The sequence below is a fragment of the Hippoglossus hippoglossus genome, chromosome 24 (assembly GCF_009819705.1).
Source record: "Hippoglossus hippoglossus isolate fHipHip1 chromosome 24, fHipHip1.pri, whole genome shotgun sequence".
Classification (NCBI taxonomy): Eukaryota; Metazoa; Chordata; class Actinopteri; order Pleuronectiformes; family Pleuronectidae; genus Hippoglossus; species Hippoglossus hippoglossus.
In genome coordinates, this window is record NC_047174.1 from 16,675,296 (window position 1) to 16,697,171 (window position 21,876).

The following is a 21,876-nucleotide window of genomic DNA, read 5'->3' on the forward strand; positions in this document are numbered from 1 at the left end:
ATGATATGCTCGGTGATCACAACAGGCCTCAGCCTCAGTCTCTTCCATGCAATGTCTCCAGGGCATGCTCATGTGAAATTTGTCAGAAGGATTGTGTGTGTACATAGTCACACACATATAGTGTCTGTAAATGACTCAATGCTGGGTGTAGCTGAAAGTAACTTATTTTTATCATGCAACTTAATTATTACTTATTATACCTTTTTGTGAACTTAATTATTTTCACAAATGTAAATGTTGTTACTTTTTCCTCTTGTTCCATTACATTTTTTTAACAAATTTGAAGCGTTGAACTACATTGCCACAGCGCTGACTGTTCAGAGACTGCTAGGGTAGTTTACATGTGCTGTGCTCTTCAATGCAAAATGACACACCCATTCCTAAGTCAATATTTCAGGAAAACACCTCAAAGTCACCTCAATACAATACATACAGTCTGTCTAATACATTCACTTAGCCCCCAAACAAATGTGACAGCCTGTGATGGACTGAAACGCCAGTCTCCACCAAGTGTAGTCTTTAAAAACACTACCAGTTAAATGGTTTAGGACCTCCAGTTGGGACAAAAATGTTCAAGGTGTTTCTGAAATTAAAGCATAGAACCAATAAATAATGCATACTGAAAGAAAGAAAAGGAATTGGATACTTAAATCTACATTTTTGACTCATTCAGCAGCTGAAAACCCTATCATTCTTTCAAGGAAGGAAATTAAAGATGATATGTTAAGTTCTACCAACACTGTTGCAGAAGCTCTTACAAAAGTGTGAGGTTTATGTCTGGATCCTGAGCAGCTCTTCATTTCGGGAAGACACTGTCTAATTCGTTTTTTGTCAATACCTTGCTGTAGGATGAGACCTTGAACAACCAGTCTGTTTTTGTAGCTTGCTTTTGTTTCAACTTTTCGAGTGGCAGTGTTCTCTCAAGAAGAAAATTGCAGCAGAATCAATCATGCAAAAGAACCACAACACATGTTCAAAAGCACCCTTTTCCAACACTGGCACCTGTGTGTATATTATATAGTGTATGCACATTGCAGAGGGATTGTTTGTGTGTGGTTTGGAGCTAATTTGTATGTGTTAGATGTGAAGCAAGCATCTCCAAGTATCTACATATTGCTAATGTTTTGGCCTTTCAGCCGACAGTGAATCTCAGAGGAGTAATGACAAACAAAAAAGTGGGAAGCAGTGCAGGCCATTGTTTGGAAAATAGAGACAGCTAGGTCTAACTTATTGAATGTTTACCAAAATTTACTTGAAGTCAGCTCCAAACTTATTGACACCGTGTGAATGAAGTCATCGATCTGGTATCAGCTCTAAAACCAAAATGGAACATCATCTAAAAATAGTAAGCTAACTCATCTGGGTTAGAAAGCTCTGTCAACTTTGTGTTTAACAAAATATCAGAATTGGCATTTTTCAATATGATTGGACTATTAGTGGGGCTGTGGCTGAGGGGTAGAGCGGTCGTCCTCCAACCAGAAGGTCGGCAATTCGATCCCCAGTCTTCCCCATCTGCATGCCAAAGTGTCCTTGGGCAAGATGCTGAACCATGAATTGCCCCTCATAGAACAAAAAAGTGCTGCTAAAAGATGCACTGTATGAATGTGTGTGTGAATGGCAAACTGTACTGTAAAGCGCTTTGAGCGCATCAAGACTAGAAAAGCTCCATATAAATACAAATTTACTATTAATCAAGTAAAAATGATATGATACAAATTCTAGCTTTTTATGCTTATTTATAATGAATATATTTTAATAAGGCCAACAGTGCACTCAGAGCAGGGAGCTGTGATACTGAAAGGTCAGCAGATTCTGAGACCACTGATGACAGTAAAGGAGGTAGGCATAGTCAGGAGTTACGCTAAATGGATGGACAATTCCACAGCACTTGTGGTCTAAATTCAAGAAATTGAGAAACTAAACAAAATTGAGGTAGAACAGAAGACAACTGTGGATTAAAACAGTTGGGGGAAAAAAGCATAGGACATAAACAAAACATAACTGAGACAGAGCAGGAAAAAAAAAGGCAACCAAGTGCATCTCATGGGAGAAAGACTAAGAAAGTAAGAGAGAAGATTGGGAGACAAAAAAAGCATCACATACTCAGGCCCAGTCAGCAGCTGAGGCAGTTACAGTAAGTGTCCAACCCTTACACCCCCACTGCGCTCCAACCTCATCCTCAAATCCAGAGTAGGATGGAGGGACATCTGGAAGCCATAATGGGGATTATTTACAACCACAGTGAGGTAACGACACAAAAATGCCGCTTGCGAGAAAGACGAGGGAGATGGAGGGATGGAGAGAGAGAGAGAGAGAGAGAGAGAGAGAGAGAGAGAGAGAGAGAGGGATAGTGGCTGACATGAACAGGGTTACAGGAAGAGAGGAGAGAAAGAGACCCGGGGATGGCCCTTCCTCCATCTGACCGTGGTTGGACCACTGGAGGGGGCGAACTTATCACATCATGAGCTGGCTGGGAGTTTTCCTAGACTGTGTAAACCTTTGCAGAGGAAATACTCTGCATCATAAAAAAGAAGCAAATGATAGGCCTGGATAACTCTGGCCTATGACGATGCCAGGGTCATAAATGGCCAGTCATGAGGGAGGCCTGATTTTTGTTCCTGATTTATTATGATAGCCGGTGAATACATATTGTCGGAAAAAAACTTGGAGTCACTGTCTCTAAGAATCTGGTATTTAACAATCACTAAATCTGTTCCTTTTCCTTTCGGTGAATGTAAGTCGTATAAATAAAAATGTACCAGTCTGCAGTTTCCTGTGAGGTCACATGGCTTCTCCTGGACTGCTGCCGGCCAGGCGGTTAGATAACATTACATTATCCTCAGATTCAAAATGGCTATGTATGTGACATTTCACTGCTACTGTGTCAGCACAAACCACGAAACCAAATCAAACAGAGCCTTCTAACTCCTGTATGATTTCCCTGCCACAGCCCCAGAAATCAGACCATCATCCCACCACTCCTGACATAAAGTGCATTAGAGTGCTGAGTTCATACAAGTCCAGATAATAGTATCTTGAAATTACTAACCTCATTCACATCCAAAATGTCCCCAAAATACAAGACTTTGATCTCCTTGCAGTAACAAATTATTACAAAAGTAGTTCCTGGTTAAATAAAAGCCAAATAAATGCAACAAAGTTATGGCGGACTCAATAGCACACAGAGGTCCTCAGAGGACAAATTAAAGCTGTGTGATTCTAATAACATAGTCCTTAAAAGGGAAAGTGACTCATTGCCAAAGGCGCTTCAAAAACACGGCCCTTTGAGCAATTCAATTGCAAGTAGCCTAAAAACATCCAGTAAATTACCGAAATTACAGATGGAAATAGAACCAGGCCCCTTTATGTCACAGGCAGAGGTTCTCCCAGCAGCTGTGTTAAGGGAGGCACGACCAACCCCAATAAAAAGTATTTTTCCATGTTTAACCCTCCTAGATCACACTTGCACAGCTGTCCAATCCCCACAGGCAGTGCCCCAACACATATGGTGCATGTATCAGAGAGGTGAGGGTGTGCCACTAAATCATTGATTAGCACAGGAAATTCATGAGGAACAAACATGGAATCACATACAAGGCATGTAAACATGCCGTACAGCATTAAATTGCATTTAATGCTCAGCTGCACACCAGTGACACCAGAATTCTCAATGGTGTATTCTGTCCCGTCACACCAATAAGAGCATGAACAGTGGGCTTAAATTTAACAATCTGTGCCTCGCAGCATGAAACGCACAAACAGGATGTTCCCAAAATATTAAGAAACCACAAACACCAAAGAAAAGCAGTAAGGCAGGGCTTGACAAAACAATAGACCCGATCTAGTGTGTGTGTTACAGCTCAAAGACTGCTGCAGTGAGTGTACAACCAGGTAGGCAAACGTGACAAAAACCATCTTGGAGAGGCTCAACTACACCAGTTTCTGCTGTCGGTAAGAGTTCCCTATACATCAAAGGTTTCTCAGAGATCACACATCGACCTGTTAAACCCATATCGCAAACAAGCTGATTTACACAATTCTATGTCAACACAGCCGCCTGATACCATCTGGAGATGAAGGCCGAATATGGAAGGAGCCTGCCAGGCCCTGTTACCCAGGCTGGGTTTCCTCACCGTCACTGCCGGTGGTGAAAGCACCAGGTGCTGCATTGTTTCTCTGCTGGGCATTGATAGGAACAGAGTGATGGCGGTAATAAGACGGGGGGATGTCTAGAATAAAAATGTGCCACACAATTAAAGTCACAGAGCGAAACCTGTCTATTACAAGATATGGATCATAAATAATGATATTAAAGGCAATAAAATCAACATTATTATTTGTAGGGCTGGGTGATACAGCTAAAAACTATATCAAGATAAAAGTTGTCTTATCAGTCAATAGCGACAGTCACAATAAATGACACATTATTGTTTGCGTTTAAAGATTAACTTCTGCTCCTGAGTGAAGGTTGTGGTTTAGAAACTCTTCTTGATGGGCAGAGAATGCCCAACGCTTGATAAACAGCAAAACATTTTACAAATCTGAGGAAGATCAATGTGTTACGCCTCCTCACTGTACTTGCACTATGCATAAGCATTAAACCTATGTATATTTAACTATATTTTTGTATATTTTGTATATATTTATTGCCCAGCTCTAATCATTGGTCATACTTGGATCGTGTATCATCAACTGAAACACTGTCAACTTCAGTGTTAGTGTAAGTGAAGTGAGTTAGACCTTCTGTTTAGCTGGAGTTGGAAGGTGGGGTTCTAAAAAAGTGGGATCGATCTAGACAATCTTTACTCAAAATGATCTCAACCATTCAATATTTTAACTGGTTGTCAAAGAAGAGGAATCAAGTAAAGGAAAGAGTATCATTTCAACAAGCGGTCACATACTTCTAATTATGTTAAATAATAAGTGTGTTGTAAAAGGCCAATTATTTTCTAAACTTGCAATTAGATCATCAATAATAATAATATCTTATTTCTTAACTTACTTAATTGTAAAATTATCCTGTAATTAAAATAATGCTACCTGTAATGACTCCCCATTAACTGTGCAGCCCTGCTTTATAGAGAGCATTAATATATATGCCTTCAGCTGCCATCATTGCAAATGAACAAACCTTTTAGCAAATATATTGTTTACCGTCACTGGCATGAAGGGTCATGTGACAGAAGCTTGACAAATCAGGGAAGGATACAATGTGATGAGAGCCAATCAGGAAGTGACTGTTAGTGTCTGCATCATTGTTTCCAAACGTCTCTGTTTGTTCTGACTAAAGTGCATCGCTGGAGTTTTCAAACTTCAACAAGGCCAGCAGCATTTCCAAAGGGCTCTTTTAAAAAGGGGCTAGAAAAAAACCTGTGGACAAGTGTGAACGTCAGGAGTAAATGTAGCAAGTGATGTATTCTATAACTAAAACGTATTAGTGTCAATGCAGCCTGGAGATGGCCACCAGAGAAACAGACACTGACAGCTGTATGAATCTTCCGCTTTTACTGCCAGCAGAAACACTTGCTGTTCAGCCCCAGGAACAAATGACTTTATGGCAGCCTGTGAGCGCCTTCACAGGCTAAAGCTCCCACATCAACCTGAAAGGAAAAACACTACAGGTCCGTTACAAGAGCCAAAGCTACAAATACTGGGCATGTGCTGTGGGAATGTTCAGTAACCCAGACATCATTTTCCAATACCAAACGCGTAAAGCTCCGGGCTGGCACGGTGGACCTACAAGAATGTGGCTGTACTGTGGCACCTCGTCAAGTTCCAACAGCACCATATAAATTTTGGGATCAGTCAAATTAAAGTCACCAATCACTTAAACAAAAGTAAGACTTTACTGCCAGTGGTGTTCCAGCACCTACATGTCACAACATTCTGACATATATTATAGCACAAGTTTCCTACTGCCTTTTCTGGGCTCATCCTCTGACTGTTTTTTTTCCCTCTCTGGATGTCGTCAGCTTGTGGAAAATGAGGGGGGTTGTTACCATGCTACGGGCCCTCTGCGGCTCGACTGGTACAGCCCAGCACTGACATTGCACCATTTAAGGGTTTGATTCCCATTGGGACCACCCATACTATAAATGGATCCACCAGAATGTATGAAAGCATCCGTGAGGCATTCAATAAAAGTGTTTTGGAGAACTAGTGAATGGGATAACAATAATAAGAAAAGGAACTAACATAGATGGAGAGGGAGTTTCAGGTCTAAAGTAAAGGAGATGAGAGACATAAGCTGTAGAGAGTTGGTACACTAAGAAAATCTACACTGGAAGAAAAGGTGGACAGAGAAATAGGAAAGAAGAGGATGGCGAGATAGGGTGGAAAGAAATAGAAGGGGGAGCAGCAAAGAGAGGAGTTGTAAGAGGAGAGAAAATCAAATAAATCTGGGACTGGAAAGAGGGATGTATAAAAAAAACAACTGAGATGTCTGTGAGGATAAAGCTACACTGTACATAGACACACATGAAAGGGTAATCTCACAGGCGGACACACACGCACATGCACCTGAGGTCACTGGAGAAAACTACCAGTCCATTTAGTCCATGGATGATCCAGGTCTTTTCTATACAAAATTAAGATGTCTTCACCTGTGGGCACCCTGTGGCAATATGTGTCATGATGGAGGTAACCCAAGATCCCTTTCATTCTCTGGAAACCTGCCCAGCAAGGTTTGCTCATGCTGAGGCCGGCAGGACGACAACGAGAGGGGGGGGGACAGGCCAAGGTTGCACACATTTTCAGAGTGGATGCTTAAATGAGCACTGATTACTAATACCCGACGGGTAAATGTCATTATGTGTTTTCGTAATTAAAATTGCCCTGTGGTGCACACCGAATGTGTGTGACTAATCACAACCCTTGAATGAACGATGGGACCATAAACAAAACAGACGGGTAGCTCAGGTGGGAGTAAGCTAGAGATACTTTATAAACTTTGCTTTAGTTAGCCTCAACAGCATTCCAGCCTAGCTTAGATTGTTTGTCAGTGAGGTCTGCTTTAAAGTTGCAGTGAGCTCAATCACATCACATTAGCAGTCCTCAAATCATGCTATTGTGTATAATACTTAAAGATAAGATCAATTAACACTAGCATTAGCAGCTAATGCTACTGCTCCCAACTCCTCCCAGACATTAGAGCCATGTTCTGTACATGCACATAGACATGCACCAATTCAGTTTTACTGAAACTACCACATTCAGACAGATGACAATGAAACAGGAAAGAAGATGAATGAAACACATCAACAGCATTTAAACGATATAATCTTAAGAGGCCGGTGAAACAGTTACCCAGTGTGTTTGTTTGCATGTTAATAACCATTTATGTTGCACAACACAGTTTTCTGGGGCATCTTTGATCCAGTATTTGAAATAAAAAACCTATATGATTTCAAATAAAAGAAAAAACTACTACCATAATAAAAGTCTAAGTTATATTCTAGTAATTCTAGTTTAACATCGTGTGTGGTATTGATGCAAATAATCGGATTATGATCTCTGTGGCCACATATTTGAATAACTGACAGCCCAAACTACAGACAATTGGGTTAAAAGGGGTTATTACATAAAATAAGCTCTTCCTGGTTGTGTCCCTACACATATGCATGAGGAAACAACCTAAAACATAAAATGGTAGTATAAAAGGTAGCAAAACTGACCATCTAAGGAAATCATTGACAAGTTATGTAACCTAAAAAGGATAAACATGTAACTCTGATCTGATACCACAACAGTGCAACAAAGTCCACTTTTCCAATGCAGGTTGTTTTCCTCTCCTGTTACAAAAGAACTGTGAACAGGCTGTGAATCTCACTGACACTAATATCTGGGGGGAAAAAACTAAAAACTACTAAAATACCACCTTCGGCTCCCAAAAATAAATGGAGGGGACTGAAAATCCACGCTATATATAAACTTCCCCATCGGCTGAAGCCACGTACAACAGACACTTTCTAGGCCACAACGAGGCCCCGCCACTACATAAAGGACTAGCTTGGTTACTAATTATAAACTCCGGAAGAAAGGTGTCAGTGCTGGGACTTGTAACTAAAAGCATCCTGAAAATATTCATCTGGCAACAGCTGGGCGTGTTAGGACACGCTGCCTGCTCAGAGCAGGAGGGAGGTGGACGCGACCACTACAAAAAGAGAATGGTCTTCACCATTTTGATATAAAACAATCCAGGTTTCTATCACTAACATAAAACAAATTCTGTCTCCTTTTTGAAAAATTATCTTACCTACACAAACACTAGTAGAAAATGGACATATAAAGCACCAAACCAACCTTCAGAACAAATCTGAGCTTTGGCATCCATTCATAAGATCCATAGATATGTATTCATTCAATTAACTGGCTGTCCAATGAAAGAATCTTTTCAAGAGTAAACTGGGCAGGGAAAACTTCAACCTTATCCATTTAGGACTTATCTGAGAGCTCAGGCCCATTGGTCTAAGCTGCGAGAACAAACAGCGGCCACGTAGTTACAAGCAGACACCTAGATAACTGTTACGAGACTAATGACCTCACTGATAAGCAGATTGAGTCGCCGTGGGAGGCTACAGGGAGACAGGCCCTTGTTTTGACGAGGACATGAGACATCTAGGTAAACGTAGACACCGAATCTCTCAGCAGGCCGATAAACCGCAGACTGCACTTCGTCTGTTTCCACAGTAATGTGTTGAACTTGTTATAGAGTAGCACTCAGCACCGGTGGCTACGGTATTGTCTCCACACACACGTGGAGTTAACACCTGTAATTTCCTCATGTGGGTAATCCCACCTCCACAACTTCTCACAACTAATTTATTGCTCGACAGATCAGAGCATTGAAAAAAAAAAAAAGTGTAAAGAAGTATCAGGGTGTGTGTACACAGTGTTTCTATGGCAGGAACATATCCAGGCCTGGATAAACAGACACAGCCATAACAATTGTCTCCTGCATTTTTGTTACCTCAATGACAAGTATCATTGCATCTTGTATCGTTGACTGAAGAGGAGCTACATTGACGACACCAGCACCTTTGTGAAAAGGTCAGACATTGCACACTGCACCAAGAAGGCTGAGTGAGCACTTTGAACGGGAAAAAAACATTGGGTACATTCCTTTAAATCAATGAAACTGCATACACATGCAATCTCTCCTTTTTCAACAACTGAAAAAACATTATATAGACACACACCCTTATAGAGTTAATTCCAAGTGGGCCATTCAAAGCTAACTGTTCTCATGGTAAAGACACAAGGAGTAAATTTCTGGTGAAGAAAAAGAGCCACTGACCCTGAAGATCCTGTTGACAAAAAGTGAGCACATGACTCAGATTAACCTTAAGTCTAATGCTGGTTTGTCTCTCAAACAAAAATCAATACTATAGTGTCAATGAAACCAACATAGATACTTCAGAGTCACACAAAAATCCACAAACCATCAGGAATTATAAACAATGTGTTTCTCCATCCACGGCTCCAGACTAACTTTTTACATTGGTTGCACTGGTGCACCTAACTTTTAAATTCAGGTGCACCAGCACATAATTTAGGTGCACCCACAGGTTAGCAGGAGTGTGGAGGGAGCTGCTGCTTCTGCTCTGATTCCGAAGCAGCAGCGCAAATAATTTATCATTGGCAGTCTGTCATGGAAACCTTGTATTCACCCTTTTTGTCGCCAATGTTAGAAATTTACCGCCTCGCTCACCACCTCTTCTCTGTCATTTCCGCCCTGCCATCAAGGATTGAATGACTGATGAGGATCTGCATTTACGGCAAACTGAACGGTCGATAAACCCACTTCCGAAACAGCTATTGTCCAGTCATTTGCTGAGCAACTAAAGCCAAGCATTGCAAACCTATCACACTTTGAATTGTTAAAGCAGTATGCATGGGGCTGTGGTGAGAGATACATGGCTCATATGAGAGTTGCTGACCTTTTGCCTAGGGCTTACAGCTTTAGCCTCAGTCTTCTTGCATATCATGTGTGCTAGCCATCGTTATGCATATATAAGAGCGTTTTACAAAGTCCTCACTTCAGTACATGTCCGCCTTACTTGGCGGCTATAACCAAACTCATAGAGCTAGCTAGTATCAGCAAACTAGCTAGCAATAAAATATGCTACCGACAATAAGTGCATACATGTACTATGCTAGGCAGAGGCATAGTAACAGTAAGCAGGGCAGATGGTAGCAAATGGTGAGTTCCACTGTCAATAGTGTTGCCTTATTAGTAGATTATTAATAGACATTATATATTGAATGCTGCTTAAGTAAACATACAGAAAGTTCCAACATAACATTTCTATAACATCAGTAACCATAAAGTTCACACTTAAATGCTGTACACTGCAAAATTCTGACTTGAAACAACATCAAGCGGGAAGACACTCAATTCACTGTTAACTGCACCTCTTATTCTGTAGTTGATGTTACCCACTCAGGCTAATAACTGCCCCAGCTAAGGCATTTGACGACCTTGGGAATATTGTTCTAATAATAAATGGAAATGCCTCATTTACGGCATTTCCTTATCTGATGAGGCCTAAGTCTGGAGGAAACAGATTTGCACAAATAAGGCAATTTGAAAACAGATGGGAGCCCAAGAAAGCAATTAAGGCAAAGCATCTGGCTAGAAGGGCTCAAGCATCTAGAGCATATGTAAAGCAATTATTACGTAATATTGGTGAATTAGGTGCTTTGAACAGAAAACTGCATTAAGAGCTAATTGTATTTAATCATAGGCATTACCGATAATGAAGAATGAGTTCATTTTCCTCTTTGTTCATGACCACATTGGGGTTATTAGGAAAGAAAAGGGGAGGATGAGTGTGTGTGCACATGTATGTGTGGCAATAATTAACAGAGGGTAAATAAAGATAGTGACAGTAGATACCAATATGTGTAATGTGTAACATTTCCTTTTAGAACTAAATAGAATTAGGTCGTGCTAAACTGCCTCACAACAAATGCCCCTATATTGATGACCATAAAATATGTGCAATCAACAAACAGGAAGGATGAAAAATAAATTTGGCATCTATGGCACTTATTAGTCTTGTTTTAAATGCCTAAAGGGGGGAGCAATTGGATTTCGGGGAGATGAAATTTACTCATCAGCACCATGTCAAATTGTTGTGTCTGTAACGTGACCTTCAGCACAGAGAGGAAACAGTGTGAGATCATATATATATATATATATATATATATATATATATATATATATATATATATATATATATATATATATATATATATATATATATATATATGAGGTGAACAGTGGAAGACAATTGAGATGACAATTAGAGCTACCACAGGATTTCCTCAGCAGAGACGTCTCGGGAGGGAGAGAGAGGACAGCGACGGCAGAGGATACAGGCTAGTAAAACCACATATAAAACTCACCGAAATATAAAGGGGAACTTACAAAACATCCATTTATAGTCACACACAAACAGGTCTCCAGTACTCAAGTCTCTCACTTGTGCACATAATCAGTCACCAACTTGCTCTCACACACTTCCCCACAACCCACAGAACCCCTCTCAAAACCGATACCACAAAACCACAAAATCTCTGTCTGAATGCAGCAGTGCTGAGGAGGAAACATGCCTGCATGTGAATGTGTAAACAGATTGCCAGGTGCTGCACAGTGCCTTCCTTTTATCACAGAGATTCTACCCAGACAACACCGTGATTCAGACTCAAGCGGAAGGAATGAGGGACAATCAGATCAGTTGCATGTGAGACCGACTGGCGTGAATGACAGCCATTCACGTGGAAGATGGATGAATGGTGCTGACAAACTGTTGACAATCTGACATTATTCGGGTCATGCGTCTACACTGTGAACACTGGGAGGTGGGAATAGCGAGTACAAGAGGCAAGCACGCACACTGCAGTGTACTGTAGGTACAGTGTATAGCTAGGCCTAAGAATAGATCAGGTCACCGTCAAATGTGCAACCACACCGAGAGCCAAGGTCAGTGCTCCATCACGATCAGCAAATGTACGCAGCACTAAGGCAGAGGAACAAAGACGACATCAGCTAGACAAAATGACTTTAACTTAGTTCTTCTTCAGCACATCCAAGCCCATCTAATCCATTTCAACAATTTCAATTCATCCCAATCTTTATCTCTCTCACGCTCTTTGCCTAATTTCTCACATGTCCTCTCTCATTATCTAATTAAGAGGACTGAGCAGATATACCACAAAATGCAAGTTTGAAAGCATACGTGTCCAGGAAAGTTTGACTGAGTGTCCATGCTGTTTTAATTAAGTTGAAATTTGCTTTAAACTCAATTACAATATGTTCTTTGGACCAGTTTTGCACAAGGAAATAAGGAGAAATTTAATAATGGCTGATTATTACAGACAAACAAATATGCTAGGAAACAATAGGACAGTATTTAAGAAGTGATAATGTGCCCATTTTTACATCCACCAAGAGGTTATGTTTTTGTCAGATTTCTTTTGTTAGCCGTATAACCCAAAGACTACTCGACAGATTTCCATGGAACTTTGTGGAAGGGAGGGACACGGCACAAGGAAGAACCCATTACATTTTGGAGCAGATCCGATTAAATCAGACAGATCCATGGGTATTTTTTCACTTTCCCACCGAATGAATTAAATGACTTCAAGACAGAAACTGAAACTCGATTTCTCAAAGGATTTAAAAAACAGTTTGGGATGCACTGCAGCCAGATACTTATAAAAAGGTGTATGTGGGATTCAAAGCTGCTGCTTGTGTAACTTGTAGGCTGCTGCAGCACAGTTCTGATAGTCATGCTAGCACGCCAATTTAGCCACTGGAGTGGAGCAAATACCAACTTGACTTGGCACGAAGTTCCCTTGTATGACAGCATGGGATAGAAGATCAAAGTCTGTATGTGTGAGTGGTGAAGCAGCAGCAGAGCTGTATTAGGGATGCTGCTCAGCTCTGTGCTGTCAGGATGTTGCTGGTTGAACCCAGTGTGCTGCCTGATCGACTCTGCACGTGTGTCCCCTTTTGCACACGCTATCACATGCAAACATACCCAAAACAAGACAAGTATGTACACAATACATAATACTACCGGTACATGCCCTACACAGACACACCAACCCTGCATTCTCTGTCACTAGGCAAAGCTGGGGTCCAGCAGTAGGCTACAGCAAGGGAGGGGGCAGAGGAGAGACAGGAAGGGGAGGGAGAGGACAGGAGCAGAGAGAGGAAACAGTGGAAGTAAAAGAGGGAAAGAGGAGATGATACTGAGACAGAGGGCCAAATAATCAAAAAGAGGTGTGCGACATTACAATGTATGAAAGAAGTGAAGACTGAGTGAAGGGGGGGAAACACTATATTGTCAGAGCGACACGGATCGAACAATGAGAGCAAAAGAGATAGCAGAGGCTGACAGGCAGACAGGGAGAATGAATGGGGCGGGTGGCACTGGTGGACAAAGAGACGGACCTGGCCTCATCTAAACAGCTGCTACTCGCCCGAACGTTGCACCTCGGCTCCAAATTCCACAGGCAGCCCGGCCATGAGGGGCTGGGGCCTGAGTCAGCGCTTTTTATTCACATATACATACACACACACACAGCTGAGCCTTGTGCTCCAAGCAGCCAGGGGATGTGCTGTCTAAAGCACATGCAATGGGGCAAGAAGCAGTCACAACCAGAGGCTTGGAGTTCTGCCTAACACTCCTGCACCTAAACCATGAACTATGGTTCAAATATTCTGCTGCAAAATTAATGATATTTGGATTTTTTTTTAGCACTAAACAAGTGCATGACTTAAATTATGCCAGATTTTATATTTTTCCACATTTAAAAAGCTACTGAAAATGTTGTAATAAATGTGCTGCTGCATTATGACAAGGTTTCAAACTATATATCTACAGTGAAAGAGAGTCTAGGCATAAACGCAGCGGCAAAGCCGTTGCAGTGAGAGCAGGACAACATCCTTATTAATAAAACATGACAGAAGCACCAAACATGGCTGACTAACTGGTTTGAAAAAACATCTAAAATTAATGCTAACTGTTGCCATGCTAAAGCTAATCAGAAGTAACATTTAGACACCACAAAACAATGGGACCGACAGAGAAAATGTGAAAAGTGAACAAGTACGAAGACCTTTTCAATTAGGAAATAAAGAAAATAAACAGAATTCCCCTGCTAACATATCCAGGGAGCACAAGTCTCCAGTAGACACAAGAAAGAGGTGAAAAGCATTCCTTATATCCCCATACTACCACAGCCGCGGTTCCATGGCAAACTTTACGGCTGTTTCTCTGTGTCTCCTTGAGAAACATCCTGTGATAGAAAAAGAGTGAAGGGAGGGAGAATTGAAACTGGAAGAGGAGAAAGCGAGAGGATAACATGCTGCAGTTTTCTTCCATGTTATTTATGAACTTGGGCCCTGACGGGGGTCCTGGGGGCTCTGGGTTTAAGAGAAGCTAATAGGTTTTATCCTGGGGTCGAAGACAGTGGAGGGTCGGACAGAAGGCACACTCCCTTGCTGATGGATTTACATGAGACACAATGCAAATTCTGCCCATTGTGTTATTGGCCTCCATTTTTATCAATCCGTCTTTAGCTGTCCTCCTAGACGGATTAGTATAGCAAAGAAAATCTGTTCATTTATAAATGCTACATAAATCATGTAAAGCTGTGTATACACAGTTTGAGTAGCATCTAGTAGAAACTGTATGGAAGCCAAATTGTGTCAATGGCTACTGCCCAAAAGATATTTTGCTAATCCCCAGATTTAACTGTGGTTAAACTTTTAAGATCTGCATTTTATAAAGCTCTTTTCCCAATCAAGTGCATCACAATACACACAACATGAAATCCACTATCAGTGAATATGTGGTGTACATGGAACATGCAGTACAACTAAAATAGGATAAGTAGTTTTAGTATGATATTGATATTAAAGGTAGGGTTGGTCATTTGTTTCTGAAACATGCCCCGATAATCATCAATAAATAAAGTCTTAGTCGGATCTAAATTTGCAACCAATTAAATTATTTGCTGGCGTAACTGTCTGCCACTAACTGACCTGCCCGCCTGTGCCCACTGTGGCTATGCTCTCACTGTGCATGGACGGAGTCTTCAGAGGCCAGAGAGACACAAAGGAAGTTAGCTAGCGAGTTACGGAAAACTTGACCTCTAGCAGTTGTCAGGCAGTGCGCGTTCATATAGTGTAGCTGTGACGAGAGGGCCGATGGGAGAAGTTGGGATGTATCGATAGCATTTTTCTTTCAGTGTAGCCTGCTCTCGCTAGCTTTTCCAGGATTACCAACCCCAGCTTTAAGCAGTAAAACGTTTCATCATTTAGAGGCTTTTTACTACAACAGACACAAAGCGCAACAAGATAAACCTTCAGGAATATTCCTTGTATCTGCTGTGGTAATGGATTCTAAACAGTTTTATGAATGAAGAATAGGAGGAATGTCTGTGCTATGCATTTTCTGCTGGTGGTGTTTTGTATTGGCTAGTGCTGACATTTTTGCTCAGTAGGACCAGTTTGGATTTACCAACACAAACTCCCCAGTCCAGTGAGTATGGGAAGAGACAAAACTATGCAAGGAAGCGCCTTGGCCAGCTGGCTGTGGGACTGTTTCAGCTGAACGGGTGGGGGAGGAGGGGAAGAAAACCCTTTGACAACGTGAAAAAAAACCTTGTGAGAAACAATGTTGCTCTGTATTAGCCGTTTGTGTGTTTGTGTGTTCGAGACAGACGGAAAGAAGGGCTTGCCAATTGCTCCTCTGAGCTGAAGAGTATTACAAGGCGAGCAGACCAACATTTTTCCTTCAGTATTTATAGAAAAACATACTTACAAATTTGTAGCAGAAATCAAAGTCATCTTGGCTGCTAATGCCAGGAGCCTAATATCTTCAGTTATTACTTCAGTAAGAGCATTGGTTGTTGATATTAGATTTTATACACTTCCGTCTGTATCCATGTAAGTCAAGCGGACTTCTGACAAGCCAGAAATAATGACATAACTTGTGCTTATGCAAGAACATAGCATATGCTTCGTGCTAAAATAGTTCCAACCAACAGAGGTTGACTTATTTTGAAAAGCTGCAGTGGGAAGGGAGAAATTATAATGAGCTAAGAATAGCCAACTGAGCAGCTTCATTTCCATTTGATCAGACTGAAGTGACTGACAGACAGCTAAGCAGAAGTCAGCCAAACCCCAGTAACAGACACTGCAGGGGGAAATGAGGAAGAAAAAAGAAAGACGACAGGAGAGGGATGGTAGAAAGGCAAGAAGGGAAGGTAAAGAAAAGAGAGAAAAGGGATGAGGGGGGAGGAGAGGCCATTTGCAGTCAGATCCCGAGGGTACTGAGGGGCTGGCTAATGACCTGCGCAGCAGTGTGTCCTCTGGGAGACGGAGAAAGGAAGCCAAACCTTCCCCTGCCACTTTCTGATGACACAGCACAATTAGCAGCAGGCATCTCTTTGCCTACAAAAGCTTCCAGACACATTGACTCAGTGGTTTTAAAAGGCCACCTGTGAATATTCTGGTGCTGCCAATGCAATGCACAAATTCACATGTTTTGCTGGCAAAGGTCCAGGTATATCCTCAGCATGGACTGTAACTACTAAAAACACACTGATTGTACTCGAAGGACTGGTCCTGCTATCAATTAAGCATACATCACTATTCATCTCACAAGAACTTCAATGCTTTGGGGGAAAGAAATCACTGGTTTCTTTTCAATTAGGGAAAACCCAATGGAGGCAACTAATTTCATCAGAACAACAGAGTTGGTATTGAACAGCAGTTAGATATTTTAAAAGGGGCACTCTACCAAGGTCAGTGTATTCATCGTACTGCTCAGCCTGTGGTAAGTGTTCTACAATTTCTTTTGTGGCTATGTCGGGTGTTTACTAAAGTCTGAGAAGATAACTGATGATGTTATTAGGGTTCCCTAAACTGGGTTTTGGAGGCTGATTTTAAAAAGTTGCAGTATGAGGGGGTCTCCTGAGAGACAACATTGGTTTTATTTGCATTATGGGAGTTATAATTATAATACAAGATGTGAGCAATAAAATAAAAGATATACTGGACTGCAAACTACCTCTCACTCTGGCCACAACCTTATGGAGGTACATCACTAAACTGCCTCTTTAAAGATGAAGTATACCATTCATACAGTGTGTTTTATAAAATCATTAGAAACTGTATTATATTCCAAACATATTTCCTATAACTGCATGCAATAATCCAACTGATCCTTTCAAGATGGAGTAATGACTTCGGTAATTGACATGTAAATGCCTGATCTATCTTCATTTCCATCATCGGGCAGATTTGTTTGGTGCACTGCAGGGTTAATTTAGGCTGAAAGTAAATGAAATGTGGAGGGCCAAAAAAGCATAATAAAAAGTAAGTCTCAGCTGGACTGCTCCATTTGGGATAATAAATTAGTGTGAAACAGAAGGCACAAGGAGAGGGTCTGCATGGGCCCCTCTGCTTTGTCTTGTTTGTGAGTCTACTCAAGACAATAGAAAAAGCTTTTTGTGTGTGATGTGAGTTGTGCTGTATGTTTGCTGGTGTGATGAGGGAAATGAAGGGAAATAAACATGCTGGCGACCTTGCGCCTTCCCAACAACAGCAAAATGTTGGGAACGAGTGAGCCACAGAGTACACAATGACACAATGCGATACAGCTGCCCCACTTCCTCGTATGACATCATGTACCCGTTGGGTCCGGGCTAGCTCACTGAGTCCTTGTAGTTCCTTCCTGCTCTCTGTGCCTGCCACAACCACCGGACAGCCAGCCAGGAAATGGCAGAACAACCAGAGGGGTAACAAGGATGTCCGGAGAGACTCCTGGCCATACCGGTTTTTAACATCCAATATTAATACACTAAAAGATATTGATGATACAGGTTACTGATACAGACAACCAGTGATCACTGTTGCATTTATCTAAACATAACAGTCCCATGATTACCAACTATTTCAATAACTTTAAAATCTTCTTCATGGATTTATTATAATCTAATAGCACCAATCATGGCCATAACATCATTAATACACTGATTCACAATCACCTCTCCACTCTGTCTTTATCATCCACCCCAAGCTGCCTAAAATTAATGCAATAGTGCATTTCCTGCCTCATCTGTCTCTCATAAATAGGGCACACTGTGCAGCATCACTGATGTTACTTATTGCTACAACACAATGGTCAAAGCATCTAACAGTCCGTTAGCTTAAACTGGTTCAAACACATGTTTATCACTGCAGTAGGAAAGTGGACAGAGTACAAGGCAAGAGGTTTGAATAGATGGCGGTTGTTTTTTTTGTGGGTTGGGTATTGGCCTCCGAGCAGAATTTAAATCCATGTAACACAAAAACTCTGGAAGCATTACAACTCAAATTCTTACAAGCATAATGGCAGCTTTTCTGGTCTGTTCAACGGGAAGAACAGGGAGGGACTGCAGTCTGTGCACTGTGAGGTAGCCTAGTTAGGCAAAACCACAATAATAAGAGTGTGTCTCTCCACTGTGAGTAGTGTGTGAGGCATGCTGCCAATGAAAGCCTTGCAGGGTGGAGCACACATCAGCTGCAGCTGAACAGCTGGCCACTGCGGGCTAACACTGAATCTGGATTGAGACGAGGTCAGGCTGCCTCCCCCATGTTTGCCAAATGTGGGCTGGCATGGCTGAGCGTTTTCATTCAGCTGCCCTGCAATCCATTTCCCAAAACAGGGAGGGAGATTAGGACAAAAAACAAAGCAGGAAATGTAGGGGAAAATGTATGAAAACAGGACAAAATAAGTGTTATCTCCACAGAAAACGGAGGAAACAGAAATTTCATTGAAAACACTGATTAAATGAGAAACAAGTAAGATGTTGACATATGTTGGCTGGCTTACAGTAAATGTCACAAGCCAGCTTGTTAGAAACTGGATACAAGCGCAGGTCTGAGCTGGTGGAATTGGTAGACACAGAACTTGTGCGGTATATGTGAGGAGTCGGAATACAGTGTACTTTCCCATGTTCATTTCGCCTGTGGCTGCAGGTCATGTAAGGGTCTCCATTTCAGCTTAAATGAGGTCACCAAACAAGAGGAGAAGCAAAACCCACTACAAATGTTTGTCTTTCTCTCTGGCTCATAAACATTCTCAGAAAGAAAAAGAAAGACCGCTGCAGCTATGTTACGTCCGGGCTACTGGATTAAAAAAAAAGGTACACAGACCGTGTGACTACGATACGATGATGTATCATTTCACTCAAAGTACACTGCAGCTGTAGAGAGGTCCTTTGGTTTCCTTTGACCCATCTTGAGCCATTTTTCTCCAAGTAGGATTAATGAGGAGTTATTATACTTTTTCCAATTTTCTGTGATTATATATAATGTAACAATGTCCATATCAAACATGGCCAAAGTTTAAAATAATGAGCTACATGTATGTAAAGGGGATCCCTGTAAGACATAAGATCATGTGTCACACTGCTCCAAATACTACGTTCCAATATTTTTCTCTACTTGAGTGTCGAGCTAAAGCCTGTTGGTCATATTTCTATGTATGGACACTCCTAACGCAGCCCATACCCATCTACTTGCATAGCATTATATACCTTTAGTGTATGCCGATTGTATTCCACTGTAGTTGGCATCTAAGCACATTTTCTACACTTACAGCTAATAGCAAGAGTATTACAAGAGATTGTATGGTGATTCTGAATTGAGGACTCAACCCAATATCATATCACAAAATAACCAGGTAACCGGAGTAATGTTTACCAAACAGACATGTCCTGCTATACTCTTTGTTGCTGCAGATGTTAGAGTTCTCCACTCTCATATTCAGGATCAGATTTGGGATCAAACAAGTACGGATGGATTTGAGAAGTTGTCATTTTGAATCAATTATCTTCTGTTACTTACTGTTAAAGCTTTCTTTCAGAACCTTCAAACTGGTAAAGGGATACGCCAGAGCTCAAAAGCACTGGGTGAGATGCCACTCGGCAAGTTTCCAGATGTTGAATAAGAAAACAATTAGCAGAGCTGTAAATGAGCATAACAGGGCCCCCTTAAACCGTGTTGACAGAATGGTTTTTTTTTAAGATTATTGTATATTATTTTTGCTGTTATTTGAGAGTCCAGTGCAAACAGGAGATAATGGTATAGGAAGAGGATGTGTGACATGGAGCAAAAGTCCAACGCAATCCAACCATGGCTGCTGCTTTTATACGACTTCTTCAGCTAATATGTAGCTTTTAATTGTCTAACTACTCCAGAAGGGGTTGCATCTGTAACAGGTGTGCGTTTCTCTTAGACCCTCTGGCTGGCGGCTCTGCCAGGAAAAAGAAAACATGGGAGTGGTGACACTCCGAAAAACTTTAGAGGGCAAGACTTGGCCTGTATTATACCATTTTTTGTAGATGGTTACACCACAAGAGGTGTGGTCTACCATTATGTGGACGTGCATTATCACAATGTTAAAATCATGCTAAAGCAAGCAATTTCATCCCCTCCCAAAAGAAGGAGATCTACTCATCAGTTTGGACTACCATCACATCCAGCAGTCTATGGCTCAGTGTTTGTGTCTGACTGCTGATGAAACACAAAAACCTTTTCCCAAAACACATAATCACTCTATCTTCAATTCACCCCACTTAGCCCAAATGCACCAAAAAAAAACTGTTTTTAAAAATTCACCATTGTAATAGTGTTGCCTCTGGATAATTTCAGGAGATTATCCAGAGTTCAGTGCATGTCTGAAAGCAGCACAACCAAAATGAGCACAGGCTTTTGTATCAGAGCTGCCTGATAAAGATTATCAACCAACTTAGTTCACATAACTTGAGCTTCATTGCACAAACTCTGCTATATTAAATTTATTGATATTAAATTGTAGAAGGTGAAGGATTCTCATGCAAACCTCTCTGGACAGGAATAAAACAATGCAACAACAACCCTTACACGACCATGACAGCGACAACACATCTGCACTTTGTGTGTTGTGTCTGGTCGAGCTCAGGCCGGGAGTTTCAAGTGTCAACACAGGAAAAATGTCAGCATGAAGTCACCACTTGGCACCCAAGCCCCGGACACCTCTCCTTAAAGGCCAGGGCACACGGGCATTGTTTCAGGGACAGCTGCATGGGCAGGTTTTCTGCAGCGCATCGGCCTTGAGCCAGCAACTCTGGTAAAAATGTGGGGGCTCAGAAGGAAACAATACATGTGTAATGAACAAACATGGCTGGATAAGACTTTGGACGGAGAGGAAAGCTATCACTTTATCCCCACACAAATCCAGCCACTTCTAGTTCTTTACCAGCCAGGATAGCTCCATTTTTAGCCCAGAATTGGTTGTCCAGATGGTGGCTGGTGGGGAGAGCAGCCACCAGTCAGAATATACCACCATTTGACTGATTTAACTGCCATCCTGTCCGTCTTTGACACTGCCATCCTAATATGGGCCAAACTGCAGCCTGTTTAACATTGTAGTTTAAACTGTTTCAGCTATTAAACTGGGGGAAAAGACATGAGCAAATATGCCAAACCTAATTTTCTTTCCTTAATACATTTTCTTTTATTTTCTTATTGCCTGTTGTAATATTAATTTAACTTGACCCAGGACAATGGTTTGCTCTTGCTTTGCCTCAAAGGGGAGGCTTCCTTCAGGGTTTTAAAGCACGAGTGGGCCAGGCATGCTCTGGCAGTGAGCTGGGCCTCTGCGCCAGATAAAAAAGGTGAGTTGTTCACATTCCTGCTTCATGCACAAACCAAACCCCCGGTGTCACTCACACACAGTCCTTTTGCACAGATGATTGAGCTGTGTGTGTGTGTGTGTGTGTGTGTGTGTGTGTGGTCCTCCTGACTCTTTTGTTGTTTTTTTCTAATCT

The 21,876-nt window shown here is 41.5% G+C and overlaps 1 protein-coding gene across 9 annotated transcripts in view; it reads right to left on the bottom strand.

Moving 5' to 3' along the window:
* cdc42bpab (CDC42 binding protein kinase alpha (DMPK-like) b) overlaps positions 1–21,876 on the bottom strand; it is a 77,152-nt gene that overhangs the window by 52,982 nt on the left and 2,294 nt on the right. The gene's annotated exons all lie outside the window — the stretch shown is intronic.